The sequence below is a fragment of the Neophocaena asiaeorientalis genome, unplaced genomic scaffold, assembly GCF_003031525.2.
Source record: "Neophocaena asiaeorientalis asiaeorientalis breed wild unplaced genomic scaffold, Neophocaena_asiaeorientalis_V1.1 scaffold871, whole genome shotgun sequence".
Classification (NCBI taxonomy): Eukaryota; Metazoa; Chordata; class Mammalia; order Artiodactyla; family Phocoenidae; genus Neophocaena; species Neophocaena asiaeorientalis.
In genome coordinates this window covers 657,226-680,287 of record NW_020175454.1, presented here as the reverse complement: position 1 = coordinate 680,287, position 23,062 = coordinate 657,226, and the positions used below count along the sequence as shown (strand labels likewise).

The following is a 23,062-nucleotide window of genomic DNA, read 5'->3' as shown; positions in this document are numbered from 1 at the left end:
TATCTATTCCATCATTTATCTATGTATCTACCTATTTATCTGCTATCTCTCTACCTATCCATCCATCTATCTTCTCCCTGCCTTCCCTTTCTCCTGGAAGTGAAATCACAGCAGCTGATGGGCATGGCACTGCAGGGGTCATGAGTCGGAGGCACAATATGCCCCTTTCTCTATGGCCTCGTGGGCAGCTGCTTCCTCCAGGTCCACAGTCCTTGCAGGGTTCCCAGTGAGTCTGATGAGAAGGTGGAGCAGGTAGGACACCAGAGAGAGGAGCTGAAGCAGCCCTGGGGAAGGTCTCCAACACCCGGCCTCAGCAGCACAAGTCCGTGCTGGGTGCCTGAAGAATCGGGAGTGGTCCTCGCTCTCATGGAATCTGTAGTGGTCAGGCTGACACGCATACACACGTCAGAGGGAGCAGAAGGGAGAGTTGTGTGGGAACGGCGCGTGTTTTCTGAAACAGGTTGTGATAGCTAAGCTGAGCCCTTGCGTGTGACCGGCGGGGATGCTGGAATTGAGGTGGGTCTGGGGAAACCACTTGGGTTGCCCATCAGTCACTTCTTCTGGGGGTGTCCATGGGGCCCAAGAAGGGGAGCTGGTACTGGGGCCAGCAGGATGGTGTGATGTGGGATAAGGGGAGGGGAGAGAGCTGTGTGCCAGACCGCCTCCACAGGAGACCTGGGAGCTGATTCTAAAGGGGATGAACAGTGGAGAACTATGTAAAGGGACCCTCTGGAGGGACCCGGGAAGGGCCCAGTGTGAAGAGCATGCATTTGGGGAAAATAAACCAAATTATATATGTGAGATGGCAGGCTGTGTGTCACCTGCTAACTCTCAAGAAGAGAATGTGGGAGTACCCATCCTGACCCCTGGCGTGACTCTGCCCCATCGCAGGCTTGTTCAGACCCCTCTCCCAAGAGACGGTGGGTCCGTGTCCTCCTGGAAATGCTCACAGGACCAGCTCAGTCTTTCTGGTTAAGCTTCCTGTTTTGAACAATTATCTTGGATCAAGGACAAGGAACCAGGCAGATGGACATGGATGAAGGAGGCAGTGGCTGCACAGTTTCCAGGGGGATGCTTGCTTTACCTCCACCCTCTTTCAGTGCCTCTAGTGTACTTGTTTGTTTGTTTGTTCCTGTGGAAGCTTTTATTTCGGTGATTAAAAGAACACAGTAAACAGAAACTACGCCGATTTACCTCTGTCTGGAAGAGCTGTTAGTTTTTGACTGGCCTAAATCTTTATAACTTATTTTCTCATTTAGGCACGTCTTCATATTTTGGGGGGGGCCCTGACATACAGGGTAAGTTAACTTCTTCCTTGTGGCGGTCTAGTATGAGAATTATGTTCGCTGGCTAGGTTCCTTTAACTAAAGGCCTCTAGACGCTAAGGTACCTGTACTAGCTCGAGACTGTACTTTATATAGATATTTAAGTGAATCACAGTATAAAGGAGGGAGATAATCTAGAAAGGTGAAATGCATTGTATGAGTACTCCATACATTTTTTTTCCAGCACTGATAGTCAAACACTAGATAAGGAGGCCTACAGCCAAGTACCAAACTACTCTTTCTCCCACTGCTGCCCTTTCTGAGACACAAAGATGTATATCGATCTCTCCAGAAATCTGAAAGGAACCCACACAAATAACAGATTATTACCTATGTGGTCCCACTGTCAAATTATAGAGCAGTTCCACTACTAAAATTGTAGGGAGCAGTTCCTGGGACTATGAAGAAAGCATCCTCCCACATACAGTAATACACATCTAGTGGAGTCTTCCATTCATCTGTCAATTGTTTTCCCACAATTAATTAGCATTAAAAAACACAACCCCAAGCACATCTGACCCTCAAACCCACACACACACAAAAATCGGTCTTTGTTCATTCTCAGATGACAGGATGTCCCAAGAGTGACAGAGGTGGGAGCCGATCCCCCACCTTTTCTTCAACCGTCCCATCAACTGCTCTTCATTTCTTGAACTACCTCCCTTTTCCAAAGAGGTAATGCTGAGGTCAGTCAGAAAGGCTTTCTGAGAAGCCTGGCTTGGATTTCTGGGTCTGTTCCAGTCCATTCAAGATGAATTGGCTTGTATCAATGAAGCGCTCAATGCAGTTCACAAAACAGGCCTCAGCCCAACTGTCCAACTTTGGCCCAGGCTTGTCCGTGCACTTTTCCCAACAAGGTTCCGTCATCTGGTGCACCATCTCCTGGAAGCACTGCTTCTGAGTCTCCACCTCGAAATGCTGCAGCTGCGGGTCAACCGAGCCCAAACCTGCTGTGGAGGAAGACGAGGAGGAATCCACACCAGCGCCGCCCAACTCGCCGACCTTCACATCGCCTCTAGCAGTTTTATTCAGTTGTTAATTTCATGAAGTCTTTGTTTCCGCTTCTTGCCCAAGACAAAAGGGGAGTATTTCAAGGACAGATGAAACTGAGGAGCCATTCTAAATGCCCAATAAGGAGGAGATTGGGTTGGCGGTGCTGACCTCCAAGTGGTATTTATTCCCAGAGAAAGTCACAATTAGGAACAGAGAGAGGGCAATGGTGAGAAAACTGCCCAGATTGGAAGGACTTTTTATGAGAGTTAGCACATAAAAGCCTCAGCAGAAACCTCTAACCTAGAACTCTCTAGTGGAACCAGAAATTTCCTTTAAACAAGTGACTTGCTTACGTTCGGCTCAGAACAACATGTCAGTTACCTCACGGGGTGTGCTTTAAAATATATATAGACTCATGGAAAAATCCACTTTTAATAAGTTTTACAACGGTCCTCAGACTGCTTGTTCTAAAATAAGCAATTGTATTAATAACACAACCTTACCAAAATTGCACATCTATCTTCCAGCTGTTCTGTCTGGCAATTGTAGGTGTTCTGTGTTCATGCAATGCATGTGTGCGCGCGCGCGTGTGTGTGTGCGTGTGTGTGTGTGTGTGTAATAATTATTCATAGCATCTCTTTTCCCCTCTTTTAACATTTTTTCCCTTGGCTAAGGCAAGTGAAAAATCAAAGTTAAACATGTTCTTCTGCTGTGTCCCTTCTGAGTGGACCCCGAGAACTTGATCAAGTTTGTCATATGCCAAAGATTTCTAATCTTACTTCCCGCTTCACCTCATGCTCTTCCTATAAACCCAAACCCTGCTGTCAGCCCTCTAGGAAATTTAAGAAATGAAATTAATTTAAATTGGCTTTAAGTAGAAACGATGTAGCATTAAGGAGAAGTGTTTACAGAAACCAGCAGGAATTGGTGAGTGGGTAACACTTTGTTTAAACAGAATGCTCATTTGTATGCAATTAGTTGACGTTATTTTTTTTCCCACTTACGTAAATGTTAAGCAGAAAATCCTTTTGGTGGATGTCTTAATTTCTTTGGGCTGCTATCAAAAAAAATACCACAGACTCGGGGGCTTAAACCACAGATATTTATTTCTCATGGTGCTGGAGGCTGGATGTCTAAGTTCCTGCCGAGGGCACACTTAATATCTGGTGAGGACTCTGTTCTTGGTTCATAGATGGACGTCCTCTCTGTGTCCTCACCTGGTGGGAGAGGTGTGGGAGCTCTCTGGGGTCTCTTTTATAAGGACACTAATCCCATCCATGGGGGCTCCACCCTCATGACCTCGTCACCTCCCAAACGCCCCACCTCCTGACACCATCACCTTGGAGGATGGGGTTTCAATATATAAAATTTGGGAGGATACACATATTCAGTCCATAAATGCAAAGAATGTTTTAAAATATTCACCTTCATTCCTTGGAGCACGCACCGTATTTTCTCAATCTAATGACGACATGAGCTAATAAACTAGTGATTTGAAAGGAAAGTGATTTGAAAGGAAAGGACTTGTTGGAAAAATAAAATCCACCGTGGTTCACATGTCCATTTCTTTTTGAAAGATGTTTTCATTTCAGTAATATTTAGATAAAGAGAGTGCCTGAGAATTAAGGACACAGAATAGTATGTTGATCATAATTTAACATTATTCTCTTTATTTGAAGGGGGTGGGAGCCGCGCCACCAGGACTGTCATCTTGTGGTGAACTCTCAGGGTACAGCCCTAAGGCTGTAGGACCAGACCCGTGTGGGTTTATGTTGCTCTGGCCATGCCTGTCCTCTGGTAATTGCTTCTTTCCTTGTGACCTTGTACCTAAGTTCAGGTAACTTGTGCCTGATGGGCTTGGTGTCCTGGTGGGAGACTGGGATTCATAGTCATCATCTTCATGTGGGTGGCAGACTATGAGTGACAATTAAGGTATCACCCTAAAAAGCTATGCTTGTGGACCCACGATGTCCACATCAGAGAGCTCTGTGTACAGCCTCCTCCAGGGCACCCTGGGGACACTGGTAGGGACAGATACATCTCAAGGATTCTCCAGTAAAAACTACTTCCAGAGCCTGTTAAATTGGTTACATACATATTTTCCCATCAAAAGAGTCCAACGTACATGTGATGCTGTGAACGGAATGTGTGTCCTTCATATGTAGAATCCCTGACTGTCAGTGGGATGATGTTAGGAGGTAGAGCCTTTGGGAGGTGGTTGGGTTTTGATGAGGTCATGAGGGTGGGGACCCCATGATGGATTCAGCATCCTTATAAGAAGAGGAAGAGATCAGAGCTCTCTCTTCATCGTGTGAGGACACATAGAGAAGGTGGCCACCTGCAAGCCAGGAAGAGAACATCACCAGGAACTAATGTGCCCACGCCATGATCTCAGACTCCCAGCCTCCAGGACTGTGGGAAATAAGGGTGTTGTTTTAGCTGCCCCATCTGTGGCATGTTGTTATTGGCAGCCTGAGTGGACAAACACAAAGCGAGAGAGACACGTAAATGCATTGATGTGAAGTTTCAGCTGGAGAGGAGACTTCAAAATCATTCAGTATTATTGTCCTGGAGCTGCTGTGATATATGACCACAAACCAGGGGCTTAAAACGTTGTATATTCACCCTCCCCCATCCTGGGGACCAGACGTCCGAGGTCAAGGTGTCCCAGGACCGCGCTCCCTCCAGAGGCTCCAGGGGAGGGTCCTTCCCGCCTCTTCCAGCTTCTGGGGGCTCCAGGCGTCCCTGGGCTTGTGGCCGCGTCCCTCCCGTCTCTGCCTCTGTCTTCCTGTGGTTTCTCCTCTGTGTCTGTGTCTCTCCTCTTCTGTCTCTTAGAGGGACTCTGTCATTGGATTTAGGGTCCATCTGGATAATCCAGGGTAATGTATTAAACATCTTGAGATGTGTAATCACATCTGCAAAGACTTTGCCATATAAGGTCACATTCACAGTTTACAGGATTAGAACGTGAGCATTTGGGGGTTATTATTCAGCTCGTCATACCCACCTTCTGGTTCCTATAGGCTCCGTCCTTTAGGGATTGATTCCTGGGAAATCTCTCCCCATCTCTCATGCCCTCCATCAGCTCGAGCCCCCGCAGGTCAGCAAGCTGCTCATGTCTTTACCAGGGACCCTTTGTCTTTTAGACTCTGGGGAACTACATCATGGCTACTGTCTCTTTGACCTCTTGTGTGTTTAACCCCAAGTAGCTCTGCCTGCCTTCTGTCATGAATTGGAACCACGGCCCGAGGGAGGACTCGATATTTGACAGTGGTTAACTGGTTCCTGGAGTTTTGGGGACCCACTGCAGTGTCTGAACTGGAGCTGCCTCGATGGTCCACATGGCATCATACCTCCAGCCCCAAAGTGGTCAGCTCTCGGCGTGAACCCCAAATGTGCCACTTCCCAGCTATGAGAGAGTGGGAAAATTACCGTGCCACGTCTCACTTTCTCCATCTCTGAAAGAGGGATTATCATTCTACGAAGTGCAGTTATTGAGTGGCTTCCAATAAATAATAAAAGGGAAGAGCGCTGGAATTTAGTTGGCACGTACATTTAGGGGACCCACTGCAGCCCAGGCACATGTCAGGCAGATTCAGGGACTCAAGTATCATCATTTCCAGGACACACACGTTTGCAACAGCACTGGTCACAGTAGCTAAAATGTGGAAGCAAGTCCATCGATGAATGATTAGACAGACAGGATGGGATATATCTAAACAGTGGGATGTGACTCAGCCATGAAAAGGAGGGACATTCTGACACCTGCTACAATGTGGATGAACCCCGAGGACATGGTGCTCGGTGATATAAGCCAGAGAGGAAAGGATAACTCCTGTAGAATTCCACTCGCCACTCCTCATTCAGGTGATTCCTGAATTCACCAGAAGTAGGATGGTGGTGCTAAGGGGTAGGGGAGGGGGACGGAGATTTAGGATGCAATGGGCACAGAGTTTCAGTCTGGGGCAATGATAAAGTTCTGGAGAAAGATGGTGGGGATGGTGGCATGTGAATGGACTTAATGCCACTCAACTGTACACTTAAAAAAGGCGAAGGTGGTAAATTGTATGTTGTGTTGTTTTATCACAGTTAAAAATTATCAGGGGGGAAAAGCATGCATTCCAGGAGAGGGAGAAAGATAACAAAAGTGGAACCTAGTTCATCCACGAGACAACCCAGGCACTGTTGAGAATTCTTAAGGGCATCAAATAGGGAAAGTGACCAGTGGTCGGGGGTAGTGGTGGGGTGGGGTGTGCCTAGGAAACACACTGGTGTTGAGACAGCGTAGGGGGGTGGCGTTGAGGGCAGGCAGGCTCTGGGCGGGGCAGAGCCCCAGGGCCATCGCGGAGACATGGAGCTCATTTTAAGGGAGATGTGGGGACTGTGCCTGGTGTTGATTTGTGCAGCTTTGGGGGCATTTTCCAAAACACTTGTCATTCCTTTTCTTTCTAAAAGGGCAAGCCTGGGCCACATCCCACAGATTGGCAAAACTGGGTCATGACAGGTGGTTCCCTGACCGGCAGGTAGGGTTTTGTTTAAGGTAAAACCAGCTTACATCTGGGGCATGGTCCTCACAATTGGATGTGTCCTTTCTATACGATTAAATATGTAGGACATAAGACATGGTTGCCTTAAACTTTAATTTCTATTCCTTCTGCAGGCTGGGGATGGGGAGAGGAAAAAAGTGTAGACCTGCCGTATTGGGAGCAGAATGTGCATTTAATAAAAGAGAATCGTCCTGGACTATCTCTTCAGTGAGGGGAGAGCGGGGAGGTGGGCGTGTGTCCACGTGTGGTGGATGAGTCACTGTGATGCGTGTGTGCAGAAGTGTTCCTGGATCACAGCCCCATTTATTCAGTTAAGGTGGCAGGTGAAGCTCGCAGGAATAAAGGATCACTTTTTATGCTCTTTACACATTAGGGGGTCTCCGGGGACTACTTACGTGGGGGCTACGAATGCATCAGGCACAGCGTATAAACTCGGATGATTGGAGTGTTTCTGAGCAGACGTGGGTTAATTGATTTCTAATGGAATATTCACGGGCACTTGGGCTGGGAGCCTTGCCCGCCACCCTCGCCAAGTACAGGGAGGCCGTGTTGCAGAGATCAGGAAATTAAATCAAACACGCCTTTCCTACAGATTATTCAATTCTTTGTTTTTATGGCAAGGACCGTAGCTGTGGGGGTCCTTGGGCTCCAGCCCTTTTGTGGGCTATAACATATGTCTCTGTGTTTCCAAACATGCTCTGAAATTTCCAGGTAGATATCCAAGTTTTCCTCTCTCACACAAGTAGGCAATTTTATGGAATTAAAACATGGTGAAACGTCTAAATAGAACTCACCTGGAAAAAGAATTCAGGTTATTTATTGTATTTTCCTGTCTTGGAGTTTCCCGGTGGTTGAAGTAGGTGACAAGGATACATCCAATTCACACTTCCTTGGGCCAGCTGAGGATGTCAATATTTTCTTCCACCAAGGCTTCCTATTGATGATAATTACGGCATAACACTTATTTGTACATTTCTAGCTGTTGTCTCACTGCCACCTACAATGCTGCACAGGAATCACATTGCCAGAAAATACAGGGTAGGAGCAAAAGGGAAGACAGGTGTATTAGCCAGGGTACTCCTGGGAAAGACAGCCAACAGAACCTGACTATGTATCTATCTGTCTGTCTATCTATCATCTATGTATCTATCTGTGTATCTATGTATCTATCTTTTATCTATCTATCTCTCACCTATCTATCTGCTGTTTATCTGTCTATATCCATAGCCTAGAGAGAGGGAAAGAGATTGTTATAAGGAACTGACTCACATGATTGTGAGGGCTGGAAGTCCAAAATCTCTGGGGTAGTACCTCAGGCTCGAGACCCAGGGAAGAGCCGATGTCGTAGCCGACGTCTGAAGGCCATCTGTGCAGAATTCTCTCTTGCTCTAGGATATCAATGTTTTTGCTCCAGTGAGGCCATCGACTGATTAGATGAGGCCCACCCACGTTATGGAGAGCAATGTGCATTACTCAAAGTCCACCGATTTAAATGTGAATCCCATCCTGATACACCCTCACAGACACATCCACAGGAATGTCTGGCCACACATCTGGGCACCAAGGTGCAGCCAAGCAGACACAAAATTAACCACCACGTAAGAGGATTCCATCGTTACAGAAACAGCAACGTTGACTCTGCTAGCTGATGTTCTAAAGCAGATCCTTAGGATCGTATAGAGGAGTACATTAGAGTGTTTTGCAGCTTTGTTAAGCAGGAAAGATTTGTCCCTGGTAACTAATCGGATGTTCCCTGTGGAAAAGCCCTTTAAGGCAGTGTTAACCCTATTGGCTAAATTTTCTGTGATGCTTCAGGAATGCCTGAGTATCTGTTCGTTGGGATATCCACACCCTCCACTCCTGCCCCTGCCTCTGTCCCTCTTGGGGATGAGATAAGTGGGTGGCCCCTGGGACCCAGCTCAGCTACCCCGTGTTGTGGGCACAGCTCCCTGAGGTCCAAGGAGATCAGAGGTCCCAGTGACTTGAGCCATGGTTCATTTCTTGGTTCTGCAGTATTGGCTTACAATGACTAGACCGAGGGCTCTTCTGCCATGGATTGAAGATTTCTCCCCTCTCTCTGGATGGACTGAGGGCTCCTTCACCATGGACTGGGGACTCCTCCCTGGCAGAGATTCTGTTCTGCTTTCCTCTAATGAACTCTTTACCTTTGGGGCTTTTATTTCTCTATAAATAGACAAAATAAAAAGGTGGTTGAGGAGTACTCACCCAGTTCTGTTTCCTGCAACGAGTGCACTTTTATCCAGCTCTCCTCCTGGTACGTCTGTCCATCTCTGTCTCTTCGCTGGAGCCCAGTAACTGCTCACGGAAAGACATAACAACCACAAGAGGCAGGCACTTGTGGCCACGTGGCCAGTGAGTTTGCAGAACTGAGTCTCTCCTGTAGCTGTGTCTGCTGCATTTTCACTGCTCTCCAATTCTTTCTCTGTCTTTATGAACCATGCTACTTGTGAGAGGACACAGGGCTTGTGTTTTATTCTATTTCTTTTCTCCCTGCCGTGCCCAGGATGTGTTCTAGATATAGTCTGGTTGCAAATAAAGTTATCATGTAGCGGGAGTTACTTCTGGTTCCCTTGTTGAATTTCCTTTCCGAATCTGTTGCTTCTGGGTAAGTCACTGCATTCTTCATCTTCTTCTTATCATTCATACCTTGCACGATATTTCAGTTTGGGAAATGACCAAATTTCCCCCAGCAGTTCCATGGTTTCTAAGTACCAGTGGAAGTGGGCCTAAACAATCTGAAATTCTCACTTTGTCTGTGGTGAGCTAAAAAAAAAAAATGCTTCTGTCAGATGGATTACATTTCCCTCGAAATACTCACGGGTCTTAAAATGAAGGAAAACACATTTTAAAAAGTAGGCTTTGCCAAGACCAAAATATTTGAAAAAAATAGTTGAACACTTTTTTTTTTTTTTTTTTTGCTAAACCCCAAACCTCACCTGATGTCACTGCTTCTCTATGCCAGGTCTGTGTGCTTCTGGCCAACAAAATCAGGGGAGTCCATTTTCACACATTTGCTGTGATGTCAGGTCCCTTCTCATGGGGAAACGGGTGCTCAAAATACCATTGCTTAAAGGTTTATGCCTTTTAAAATTTGCAGTGAGCTTTGGAGGAACAGGCAAGAGGAATAAGACACCACATCTGGGCGTCCGGCTGAGATCTCAAACCCAGAAAGTCAACCTCTGGGATATCTACGATGTCACCTGCATCCAGGGACCTCAGATGGATGCCATGATGAACTGCAGAACTCACCTGGGGATGAAGATGGGAAAATGCATGGTTACACCCTTACGGAACCTTAATCTGAAAATAGGGCTGACGAGTCCATAAATGCCTCGAACCATCTTGGTGTTAAAGGGCAGCTTGAACCTCCTGTGGCCAAAAAAAAAAAAAACCCAAACAAAAAACCTTTTTTACCTGACCCCAGTGACATGCAGCATTGAAATCGAACCTGGATCCCATTGAAAAATTTTACTGATGACTCTTTGGTTTTAAGAAGGCTGATAAAATTTGGGATGGGTCTTGTCTAATCGTTGCTACGTTGTATTTTTGTGTTTATTCCACAAACTCTTTCCAACCAGTTGGCTTCTTTGGACCAAATCGCCTGGAGCACTAAATATTTTGACTACAATTTAATGTTATTTGGAAATACAGTGAATTATACTTCCCTCCCCCCTATTGGAGGTGCAGGGAATTGCTAAGACACCACAGTTAGTGGTACTTTTTCTGAAGTGATATTCTTCTTTACATTCCAGGAACGGTTCTTTCTGGGAAGGGATTGGTGTCAGTGGCCAGCATTATCTTTTTAATATTAGCTTCTCAGTGGCAGCACGGGACATGGCCAAAGGCCCCTTGGTTCCCAAACCAGTGTCTCTCTTGTAAACAGAATCCTGAAACCTTAGAGAAATGCTTGATGGTCCAGTTATGATGCTGAGGGAGGAAAAAAAAAAAAAAAAAAAAAAAAAAAAGCAATGCAGATGAGGTAAGAAAAACAAAACTCTGACCTGGCTTTCCTCGAGGATATTTTGGACCAGTGCAATTAGCCAGCGGCCCAAGAGCATTTACGTGTCCAAAGGAATAGTCTTCCCCGTCACCCCACCAGCCCCCGCGGCTGCTTTTTTATTCCTTCGCGGCTATTAAGGAGTTAGACCTCTTAACCGCTTTAGCGGAACACTGAGGACGAAAACTTGGATGTTTACCAAGCCAGCAATTACGAGGCAATCGGGCGTCCACTCCATCATCATTGGAAGCAGCGCGTAACAAGCATCACCAACCCAGTACATCGCTGCCTCTGGACCGCTTATTTATCACCAGGTCAGGATGAGTGAAATCCCATCATGGTTATCCGTCAGCCTGGAGGTGGTCCTAACGGCCCTCTGCACGGAGTGGACATTACGGCCGCGGAAAATGTAACATCTGCCGTCATCTCCGCAGAGAAATATTTTCCTTTCAAACTGTGGGAAAGCAATTTGGATCCTAATGGAGCTGGTGTGATGGGGGATGTTTGAAAACAATGTAATTATGGTCTTTAAGAGCTGGGAGCCCATGCTCGCTCGCGTGTGTGAATGAAAAATCAATTTTTTTTTTTCTGGTGGATGGTCTCTGCTGACATAAATTCTAAAGAGAACAAGAGAGTTTTCAGATCGGCGTATGGCTGGAGTTGCAGCAGACATACGCCGCCTGGGGGAATGCTGGTCTTTGTCTAGATAAAGCCTGAGTTTTGGGGGGAATCAGCGAGGTCCCCACGGAGCTGCAGGAACCACCATTTTCCCCAGCAGAGCGAACCTTGGGAGAGCTGGTGTGGGTTCCCTGTGAATTGTGCAGCCCGGCTGGGGCCTCACGGTTTACAGGGTTTCGGCATAATCTCATGTCATCTGCATCACGTGGTGGCAGTTGCTCTAAACTGGAGCAGGGAAGCTTCCAGAACAGCCTTCCCGGAGGAAGGGAGCAAGTCGTGGACTCGAGGTAACAGCAAACACCTCGGGTGGCAAAGGACCCACTCTGAGGTCACACGTGTTGAGGGGAGTCCTGTGTGCGAGGTAATGTTTATGTCCCTTGTTATCAATTGGATCATTTCGTTTCTAAGCAAAGATGTACACAGTTTTCTTCATCGGAAAAAGTGACCAAAGACCTCTGAGTTGCATAAATAAAAATGATCAAATACCACCGAGCTGCATAAATAAAAATATCCAAATACCTCTGAGTTTCATAAATAAAAATTAGCAATTTATGCTAATGTATAGCACAGGGAACTATATACAGTCTCCTGTAATAAACCATAATGGAAAAGAATGTGAAAAAGAATAGATATATATTTGTATAACTGAATCGCTTTGCTGTACACCAGAAACTAACACAACATTGTAAATCAACCATACTTCAATTTAAAAATTATCAAATACCACTGAGTTGCACGGATAAAAATGTCCAAATACCTCTGAGTTGTATGGATGTGGTATTTTACCCTGTTCTGTCTTGCAGTGCTGATTCTATAGCATGAAATTAGTCTCACATAAGTTACATGTATATATATATATGTATGTATCTATATAGCTTCTCTCTTCCTTTTAAAAAGTTGAGGTGACATTTCCATAGTGGGAAATGAACCGTTTCAAAGTAACAATTCAGAGGCATTTCACACATTCACAGTGTCGTGTAAGCAGCACCTCTATCTGGTTCTAAAACATTTCCATCCCCCCAAGAGGAAACCCCGTCCTCGTGAGCAGTCACTCCGCCTCCCCAGCCCCTGGCACCACAACCCTACTTTATGTCTCTAGATTGGCCTGTTCTGGACGTTTCCTGTCAATGGAATCACACACTGTGTGTCCTTCTGTGCCTGCTTCTCTCACTGGGCATCGTGTTCAAGGTCCAGCCACGTGGCAGCCTGTGTCAGAGCTTCGCTTCTTTTCATGGCTGAGTCATATTCCACTGGGTGCATGGACCCCATTCATCTGTTGATGGGCATTGGGTTGGTTCTTCCTTTTCTCACCATCTCTACATACCCCAAACGTCTCTGACCACCTCTTCCTGGACACTCCAGAGCAAGAAAGTTGGGGGCATCTTGAGAAAATTCAAGGATGTTTATGCCTGACCCAGGAGGCTGTTTGGCCGTGAAAAACCCAGAGCCATAAAACGTCTCAGGCATATTCAATATACTGTCTCACCTATTTCCTTTTAGGTCCCCGAACGTCCACGTGATGTGAGGGCTCACGCTCTCCCTCTGATTCAAGCAGCCCCTTCTAACATCCGGCCGGCACAGGGCAGCCAGTTCCGCACAGAGGGTGCAATGCAACTTATCGGGGGCAGACATTCTGGGGGCTCCGATGCAGACCCTTCACCGTGACCCCAGAAGGTCTGAACGGAGGAACCCTAAAGAAGTGTCTGGTCGGAGGTGACTATGACCCATCTTTCAAAATCACAGGGCCCAGAGTCAGTCTGACTTACTTATCAAAATGGAGCTCTCTTCTTGTGCCCTCCTAATGAGTAAGATGACGGCATTCCCTGTGTGTGCCTGACGTGCGTTATGGCCGCGAGACCCCGCTTGCACACCGAAACCCACCTCACGGTGAAGGAGGAACGCTCGCTTGTGTGTACAATGGGGCCTCCACGGGCCGGCGTCTCTACCCGGCAAAAAACAAAGGAGAGAAATGTAACAAATTACAGCTGAAGCTGATCATCGTCATCGCCCCTGTTTTCAAATTATTATATTTCTGGGGAATTTCAGCCTGTTACATGAAAAGGAAGACAGTGGATCCGGGGAGCTTTGATAGTCAGGTTATGCTAATAATGGGGGCTCATGTAAAATGCATAAGGTGTATCTTAGTAAGGGGGACGATTGTTCATAATTACTCCGAATACCCTCATTCCGAACGGATTCATAAAGACCCCTTTACATCGCAGCCTAATTACTTATAGACAGTTGAGCACAAAATTACTTTCATCTGCTGGACCATGTGGAGGGAGAGAGATTAGAGCTGCGCCTTTCCACACAGCTGGCTGGCACGCCGGAAAAATCAGGCCTGTGTCGTGTGGGGCTGATTGCAAAGTGCATTTTCTGGTAATTAGATCTATTAAAGACAGACGAGCACCGGCCCACGTTGGAAGCGAAAAAATGTATGTAGAATAGGCCCTGGCATCCCGAGTGGCCGGGTCAGGGCTGTGACGGACACGTGGGTGCCCGGTCCCGCTGGTCACTGAGATGCTCTGATCCCGGCGAGGCGAGGACCCTCTTGGAGGCCCAGCCAGGGCCCCGGCCACCTACAGGAGACGTCCTCTTTGATCCTGTTGGTTTGTTCATTCTGGGCACGAGTGTCTTAATGATGGCTTGGTATTTGTCTATGGCTTCGCTTTCAAGTGGCTGAGAGAGCACCCACGTGGGAGAGAGAACTACCTGGGAGATTAGCCTCTTCAGGCTCACGTGGGAGGAAAGCTCCTCTCTGGGGAGCTGGGACAGCACACGGGTGCCTGAGCCACGACAGAAGGGTCACGGGGTCTCTGGAACATCCCTGGATGTCGGATGTTTCATTGAATTGAAGCCTCGTAGCCAGTGGGGAGTCGCACCACGGCTGATGTACGGCAGAGGAAATCAGGTGCAGCGAGATAACCCAGACTCATGGGTACTGACCTGCAGAGGTGTACAAACCTGCTCGGTGTTCTGACTCTCCTAATACCTGGGCGTGCGGTGAGCTTGGTTCTGACTCTCCTAATACCTGGGCGTGAGGTGAGCTTGGTTCTGACTCTCCTAATACCTGGGCGTGCGGTGAGCTTGGTTCTGACTCTCCTAATACCTGGGCGTGCGGTGAGCTTGGTTCTGACTCTCCTAATACCTGGGCGTGAGGTGAGCTTGGTTCTGGGAGGGGATGGGCCACCGATTAAGGTTGTTCCCTCTTCATTCGTTGGTGGAGACAAAGCAGGTCTATGTGGGCAGTGTCCTCACAGCCTGGTGCTCACGTCTGTCCTTTGAGACCTTGCGAAGGGTGTCCCCGTCATCCGAGCATAATCCTGGTCTATCCACGCCCCGCTGCTGCGTCTGCATCACTGGGGCCTCCTTGTTGGTCTTTAGTCCTGGCTCTGTTCCCGTTTCCAGGACTTTCCCAATTTGTCCAGCTCTCCCTCCACGGCACCCACGCTGAAACAAAGACCATGCTGTGTCCCACAGGGTGCCTGGGGCCTGTCCTCGGCCCTCCGGTAAGGTGCGTGCTTACCGTCCTCTGTGGCCCTGGGGTTCCTCACACTGCCAGGCCCTTCCCTGTGCTGCCCCACGGACACCCGGCTCGTCACTCTTCTCTCACCTCCAAAGTCCACAGGTGCGTGGACAGCCCCTCCCAGCTGAAGTGGCTCCCTCGGGCGCTCCCCACTGGCCTCGTTCCCAAGTTCTGGATCTGTCCACGTGCTCCCCCGAGACACTGTCTGTCGTGTCCAGCTGGCCTTCTCAGTGCCCAGGGGGTAGTGGGCACTGAGTGAACGGCTTGGACGATTGTGGATCACCTGCTCCTCTTGAGCTCATAATCACCTCCCGGCACTTGGGAAGGCCCATTCCGGGGCACCCCAACGCCCAGACTCCACCCCACGCAGGCAGGGGACTCTGGGCTTTCAGAGAGACACCTCCAGCACGTGCTGTCCTGGGTCCACGTTGGCTAGTGTCCGTGACGTTGGTATTTATGCCACTGGCTGGTGGCCAAGGGTCTGCCCGTCGGTGCTCACCAAGGGAATAGGAAGAGAGGGGAGACACGGAGGGGTTCTCCCATGATGGGCTTGAGAAAACCCATCTTCCTGTCACCATGGAAGCTAGTCTCCATCCTGAGCATTCTCCCCGGAGGCGCTCTGTCTATCTGCTTCCCTCTCCCCTCTTGCTTGAGATTCGCCACCTTTAAACAAACGGATGCGGTTCAGAGAGTGCCAGAGCGGGAGGGGGCTTGCACATCTGTATACGCATTACACATTCTGCATCCCTACGAGGGCCTCCATCGATCGCTAATAATTTAATCCTCGTAACAGAGTAGAGAAGCCCATTATCCAGGAGTCAGCATGCAATCGATATATTTTGCAAAATAAAGAGTCTATTGGATGCACAGTAATGAAGAAAAAGGAAGCAGACCCTGTGGGTTTAATTTAGTGCTTTTCCCCCTTAGTAGCGAAGACTCATCTGAAAGTGGTTTCCCTCTTAATCCTCCACAGGGCATGTCTCCGAGCCTGGAGACTGGCAAGGTAAATCCATGGTGGGGAAGATGGTTAAAAACCCCAACACGGACGTGGAAGCCACAGAGCTTTATGCAAAAGATGCTCAAGTCGTGTGGAGATCCCTGAGACCTGGGGGTGCATCCAGGGGGCATTTGTGAAGGGAAATGCCCTGGACCCAATCCCAACTGGTGTTCACAAGAAAATCAAATCAAGGACCCCCCAGTCTCAAGGAATAGCCAGGGCAGAATGAACAGTCCTTGGATTAACTCTATGTGTCAGCCTGTCTGGTCACAGGGCCCCTGGACTAAACGTGACTCTGGGTGTGTCTGGGAGAGTGTTTCTGGATAGATTAGCATTTGAATCTCTGGACTGAGTAAAGCAGATTGCCCTCCCCGGGGTGGGTGAGCCTTGTCTAATCAGTTAAATGTCAGATTAGAGCAAAAGTTACAAGAAGGTGGAACTTGCCCCCTTTTTTCCTGCCTCTCTGCTTGAGCTGGGGCATCTCAGCTCATCTTGTCCTGCCCTTGGACTGGAACACATACCATCTTGTGTCTCCAGCTTGCAGATGGCAAATCCTGGGACTTCTCAGTCTCCAAAATTGAGTGAGCCCATTTCACATGATAAATCTCAATGTCCCATCCCACTGGGCAGCAAAGAGCTGACAGACACTACAACGTCCCCTTCCCAGGTAAAGTACAGTGAAAATAAAAGCACATGACTTAAGTACCCTCCCTTTTCCCCCAGATAGGGTATCTGCTTTCTCAAAGGAGACAGACATAGTGAAAGATTACATTGGAAAATAGGGAAGTAATAGGATGTGCTTCATTTTTACAGAAGAATTCTCCACGGGCTGCCTTTCTCCATCAAGCGCTACCTGGAAGTTTTAAATACTGAATTTATAAAAAGAGTCTATTATTAATTTTCCCTTCCTAAAAGTACCACATGCTTTCTAAGGAAAATTTGGCAAACGGAGAAAAGAAGGTGGAAAATGATTCTTCACACTCTAGCCACCTAGAGGTAACTGTTCACATTTGAGGCACAATTTCACTAGCCCTTCTTTTTCCCAATGCATAGCTTTAGATGGTTTTGGTTTTTTTTTTAAATATATAAAAATTTGATTTCCATACCATTGTTGAAATACAGATCTTGGATCAGTGAGGTAAACCTGGAGGAGAGGTCAGCCCCATGGGCTCCCTGCCTTCAGAATGAGGGTGAAGCAGCCAGGGTTGGGGGAGAGCACTCCAGGCAGGGGGCAAAAGTCCTGACAGGTAAGGATTTGGGTTTCAGCTGCTGCCACTCAGGTATGTGGGCTCTGGGAAAGATGGCAGGAGACACACACAGGACAGATGGCACAGACAGCGCCTCTGCTCTGGGACGAGGACTCGGCTCCTTTTTATGTGCAATGGATGTTGCAGGTTTTAAGGCAGAAGGTGAGGTGGGAGGTGACCGCATCCCTCAAGTGTGCCATGCGGGGAACAGAGGGGAAGGGGTGAGAGCAGCAGTGGGCGACCGGGCAGCAGACTGTGTTCCAGGTAAGACGGAAGGTGGCTGGGGTGGGAGAGGAGAGACGGAGCTGGGGGGTATATTCGTGCTTTCTTGCCCTTTGGCTGTGCCTCCGCCTCCCCTGGGGTCTGCGATGCCCCCTGTGTGAGCTCTTTGCTCATTGTCTATGTGGTCCCTTCTTAGGGGCAGGGAGGAGCCACTGTGCTTTTTTGTTTTCAATCAGGCAGCCCTTTCAGTTGAAATCAAGACAAACACAGACTGGTTTTCTGCAGCAAGGATGGGGATACCCTGGAAAGTTCTGGGCCTCCCAGACTTGGAGGGTATCCTGGGTTGAGTAACATCCTCCGCAAAATGTCATGAGTACCTGAGACCGCAGAACGGGACCCTGTTTGGATAAAGGGTCTTTGCAGATGTGATGAAGTGAAGGGTCTGAGATGAGGTCCTCCTGGAGGAGGGTGGCCCTAAATCCAATGACAGGGTCCTTCTAAGAGACAGAAGAGGAGAGACCCAGACACAGAGGAGAAGCCCCGTGAAGACAGAGGCAGAGACGGGAGGGATGTGGCCACGAGCCCAGGGACGCCTGGAGCCCCCAGAAGCTGGAAGAGGTGGGAAGGACCCTCCCCTGGAGCCTCTGGAGGGAGCTCAGCCCTGGGACACTTTGACCTCAGACATCTGGTCTCTCTGTCACTTTGCATCCCTGCAGACTGAAAGTTCAGGGCCAGTGTAGGTCAACGTCCACCCTCTGGTCAGTTCAAGACAAGGAGGGGTCTGGCCTGGTCAACTTTGGCCACGGAAGGCTGTAGCCAAGGAAGAATTTCCCCAGGGTGAGATGTCAGGGACACTGGTGTCACTGGCGGGGGGAGGGGGTGATGAGTTCCCCGGCAGGTGTCCAGCATGGGTTTGGGTGCAGAAGAGGAGACAGTATTTCTGGTGATGACATGGTTGGCAGGTGGAGATGCACCTGGTTCATATCCACGCACAGGTGAGTGTCTGGCTGCTTCTAGCTCTGCAGGTGATGGCCGAGAAAGTGATGGATACCCAAGTTTGAACGGACTCCAGCTTCAAAGAGGGAATTATGGAGACTCCCAGCATGTGGACAACATTCCAATTAGAGGGTTCCAGGCTGAAATTAAAATAAGAGCTATGGAAATAAAAGAGAAAAACATAAGACCATCCAATCAAGGGCTACACAAACTCCCCGACCTGAAGAGTTTCAAATAGAACCTCAGCTTGGACCAAGAACGCCATGTTTCCACATGTTAAAAATGCCCACAGTGTGTGCAGATACTCCCAGAAGATTTCTTTCTTTTTTAAAAATTAAACTCTTAATTTTGAGATAATTGTAGATTCACATGCGGTTGTGAGAAATAATGTAGAGAGATCCCGTGTACCGTGTGCCGGGTTTCTCCCAAGCGTACCGTCTTGCAAACAGTATAGGACAATATCCGTGAGGGACGCTGAGATCCTAAGCGAAATGCACAACATTCCATCACAAAGACCCCTCTTGCTGGGCTTCTGGAGATAACACCCACTACCTCCTGCCCGGGGGCCCTGTTTCTCCCCGCAAAGTACTCACAGACTCCTTTTCCCTATAATTCTGTTATTTCAAGAACGTGCCGTAGATGAAATCACACAGTGGGTAACCTTTGGGAATCAGTGTTTTTTCACTAATCGTTTTCCCCAGATATTCGCCCATGTTGTTTAGGCCTCTCACTGTTGTGGCCTCTCCCGTTGCGGAGCACAGGCTCCGGACGCGCAGGCTCAGTGGCCATGGCTCACGGGTCCAGCCGCTCCGCAGCATGTGGGATCTTCCCGGACCGGGGCACGAACCCGCGTCCCCTGCATCGGCAGACGGGCTCTCAACCACTGCGCCACCAGGGAAGCAGGGAAGCCCCTTGTCGTCCTTTATTACGGCTGAGTAGTAAGTATTCCATAGCATGGGTGGGTCTCATTTTGTTGAACTATGCATCCGCTGCAGGACATCTGGGCTGTTTACAGTTTTTGCTCGTCATGAATAAAACTGCTATAAACATTCGTGTATAGATTTTTGTATTACTCTTACTTTCTCTGGGATAAACACCCAAGAATGTAATTGCTCAGACATAGGATAGCTGCACCTTTAGTTTTTTGTTTTGTTTTATAATATTATTAATTTTTATTGGAGTATAGCTGCTTTACAATGTTGTGTTAGTGTCTGCTGTACAGCAAAGTGAGTCAGCTGTATGTATACATTTACGCCCTCTATTTTGGATTTCCTTCCCATTTAGGTCACCACAGAGCACTGAGTAGAGCTCCCTGTGCTCTACAGCAGGTCCTCATTAGTGATCTATTTTATACATAGTAGTGTGTATATGTCGATCCCAGTCTCCCAATTCATCCCACCTCTCCTCCCCCTTGGTGTCCACAGATGTAGAGAACTTTAGTTGTTTTTAAGGAACTGCCAAACTATTTTCAAGGGTGGCTGTTCCGTTGAACGTTGGAAGACGGATTCTGTTTTCTTTCTAAGTCCAGAAAGAATGATTATGGAAAATGGTGTGTCCTTTTTAAAATTTTACCATTGGAAAGACATGGAGATGGGGTTAAGGGTACACTGGGACGTCCTGTGACTTGCCATGTTCTGGGCACAAATGCCCACTTAGGTGGTGGAATCTGTCCTCATGCGTTTGCTTTTTGGATTAAACGTGTCTCCCAGAGATGCACCAGTCCTCTCACTGGCGTTGTGAGAAGGAAACATCCTCTTTAAAAATCAATTTTATTTTTTTACAGCAGTGTTAGGTTCACAGCAAAATTGAGTGGAAGGTACAAAGATTTAGAGAGAAACATGTCGATGATCTTCAATCCTGTGTCTTTAACCATGCAGTCTAGGCCACCACCACCCAGTTTACTGTGACATTTTATATTCCATTGTTAGCATCTAAAATTAACCAGGCTCAATTAGGGCCCCCCATGGGGCATCTCAGGAATGCATCATTATTTATCATTAGTGGATTTCATCATAAAATAGGGTCAGCTGCAGTATTTTTAGCACAGAACACCGAGACAGAACATAATGTGATCATATATGTCATAAGGATAATATATAACTCCCAGATTTGGATTGTTTAGAAAAATGAGGTCTTTCTGAACCAGGAAAAGGGGGAAAATGTATTCATTTGTTGCAGGGGAAATAGGCATGTGTTCTTTTAAACTGGTAAACATTTGTTGAAATCTTACTCTGAGCAGACACTGGATTGGGAACCGAGGGCTGGGGAAATTCAAAGTTGAAGTAGATATGGCCAGGGGTGTGGGGCAGGGTCAGAGACAGAATTTGGGAATGATGCAGGGGTGGGCGCAGCCCAGCAGCAGATGTGAATGTCTGCTGTGGGTGCTGTAAAGTCAGGGGTCAGCAAACCACAGCCCTGGGCCAATCTGGCCCCCTGCTTGTTATTTTCCATAAAGTTTTATTAGCACACAACCATGTCCATTTGTTTATATGTAGCCTGTGGCTGCTTTCCTGCTTCATCCCACAGGTTGAGTAGCTGTAGCAGACGCTATATGGTTGAAAATATTGCCCATCTAGCCCTTTACCCAGAAAGCTTGCCCACCCTGGTCTAAATGGTGGCTCATGAACATTCATAGTGACTAAACGACTCTTAGTTTATTTATTGGTTAAAAGGGGAGCATTTCCTTGTGGAGCAGTGAAAATGTCCTGAAACAAAGGGGACCGTGTATTCTAGTATTCTCTCTCTGTTCCTTGGAAACCTGAGTTGCATTTCAGCATCTCTTTTGCAGGACAAAGGCGTGTAGAAGGGAGGGTGGGTCTTCTTGGGGGCCCTTTTGTGATGATGTCATGCATGGAGCTCTGGGGCTCATGGCCCTCCTGGCGATTGACAGATGAGCTGTATTCTTTAGTGATTGCAGGAGACAAATCTCACTTGGCATCGTGAGCAGAGCCTCAAGGGGACCCCACCTCCCCAAGGTCTCATCTTCCAAACTGCTCTTTCCTTCAGCTCCCAGACGTGAACGTGGGACCCTGCATCTCCAGCTCACAGATTTTCTCGGAACTTTCCATTTTGGGCTTATTTGAAATAGATCCCGTTTGCTGCTGTTTTGAACCCACAGCATTCACTGATTTGGGCTACGTTTCTTCCCCAACTCTTTTTTTTCTTTCAATAGCGGTGAAATACATAGTATGTAAATGTTGCCATTTTAACCATTGTAGCATGTAGCTACATTGTAACCGATGTAGCATTAGTACATGGACAATGTTGTGCAACCATCACCGCCCCTTTCTATTTCTAAAACTTTTTCTGCAACTCAATCAGAAGCCCTACGTCTATTCAGCAGATGCTCCCCATTCCTTCCTCCTCTGCCTCAGCTACGGGTAGCCTTTAATTTGCTTTCTGTCTCTATGGATTTGCCTGTTCCAGATATTTCATATAAAGGGAATCATAGAGTGTTTGTTTTTCTGTGTCTGGCTTATTTCGTTGAGCATTATGTCCTCAAATTTCAACCATGGATGAAGCCTATGTCAGTGCCTCATTCTTTTTCATGGCTGCATAATATTCCATTGGGTGGATGGATAAACCCATTCTGTTTATCCATCCATTTGTTTTGTTTTATAAATTTATTTGTTTGTTTGTTTGTTTTTGGCTGCGTTGGGTCTTCATTGCTGTGCGTGGGCTCTCTCTAGTTGTCTCGAGTGGGGGCTACCCTTCATCGTGGTGCGTGGGCATCTCCTTGCGGTGGCTTCTCTTGTTGTGGAGCACAGGCTCTGGTGCACAGGCTTCAGTTGCTGTGGCACACCAGCTCAGTAGTTGTGGCTCATGGGCTTAGTCGCTCCGTGGCATGCAGGATCTTCCCAGACCAGGGCTCGAACCCATGTCCCCTGCATCGTCAGGCAGATTCCTAGCCACTGCACCACCAGGGAAGCCCTCCATCCATTTGTTGATGGGCGTTTAGGCAATTTCCACCTTTTAGTTATTTTGAATATTCCTGCCATGAACACAGGTGTACTAGTATCTGTTCCTATTTTCCATTCTTTGGTGTTTATACCTAGGAGTGGAATCGCTGTATCACGTGGTTGTTCTAGGGTTACCCTTTTGTGCGACGGCCAAACTGTTTTCCCCAGAGGCTGCCCAATGTTTCGTGCCTTCAAAGGTTCCAGTTTTTCCATTTTTCCAAATCTTCACTGACTCCTGTTGTTTTTTCATTTTAAAAATTATACCCGTCCTAGTGGGTGTGAATGGTGTCTCACTGTGGTTTTGGTACGCATTTCCCCATCAATGAACGATGTCGAGCATCTTTGCATGTGCTTATCAGCCATTTGTATATTTTCTTTGGAGAAAAGTTTCTTCTGATATTTTGCCCATTTTAAAATTGGGTCGCTTGTCTTTTCTGTTGTGGAATTGTGGGAGTTGTTTACAAAGTCTGGATACTGCACTCTTATCAGGTATGTGACTTGCAAATATTTTCTTCCATTTCCTGGGTTTGTTTTTTTTCCACTTTCTTTTTTAT

General features: G+C 47.5%; 1 pseudogene; it reads right to left on the bottom strand.

The window, feature by feature from the left end:
- Positions 1 to 2,012: 2,012 nt before the first annotated feature.
- Positions 2,013 to 10,161, bottom strand: LOC112415225 (mitochondrial import inner membrane translocase subunit Tim8 A pseudogene; annotated as a pseudogene).
- Between the last annotated feature and the right edge of the window lie 12,901 nt (positions 10,162 to 23,062).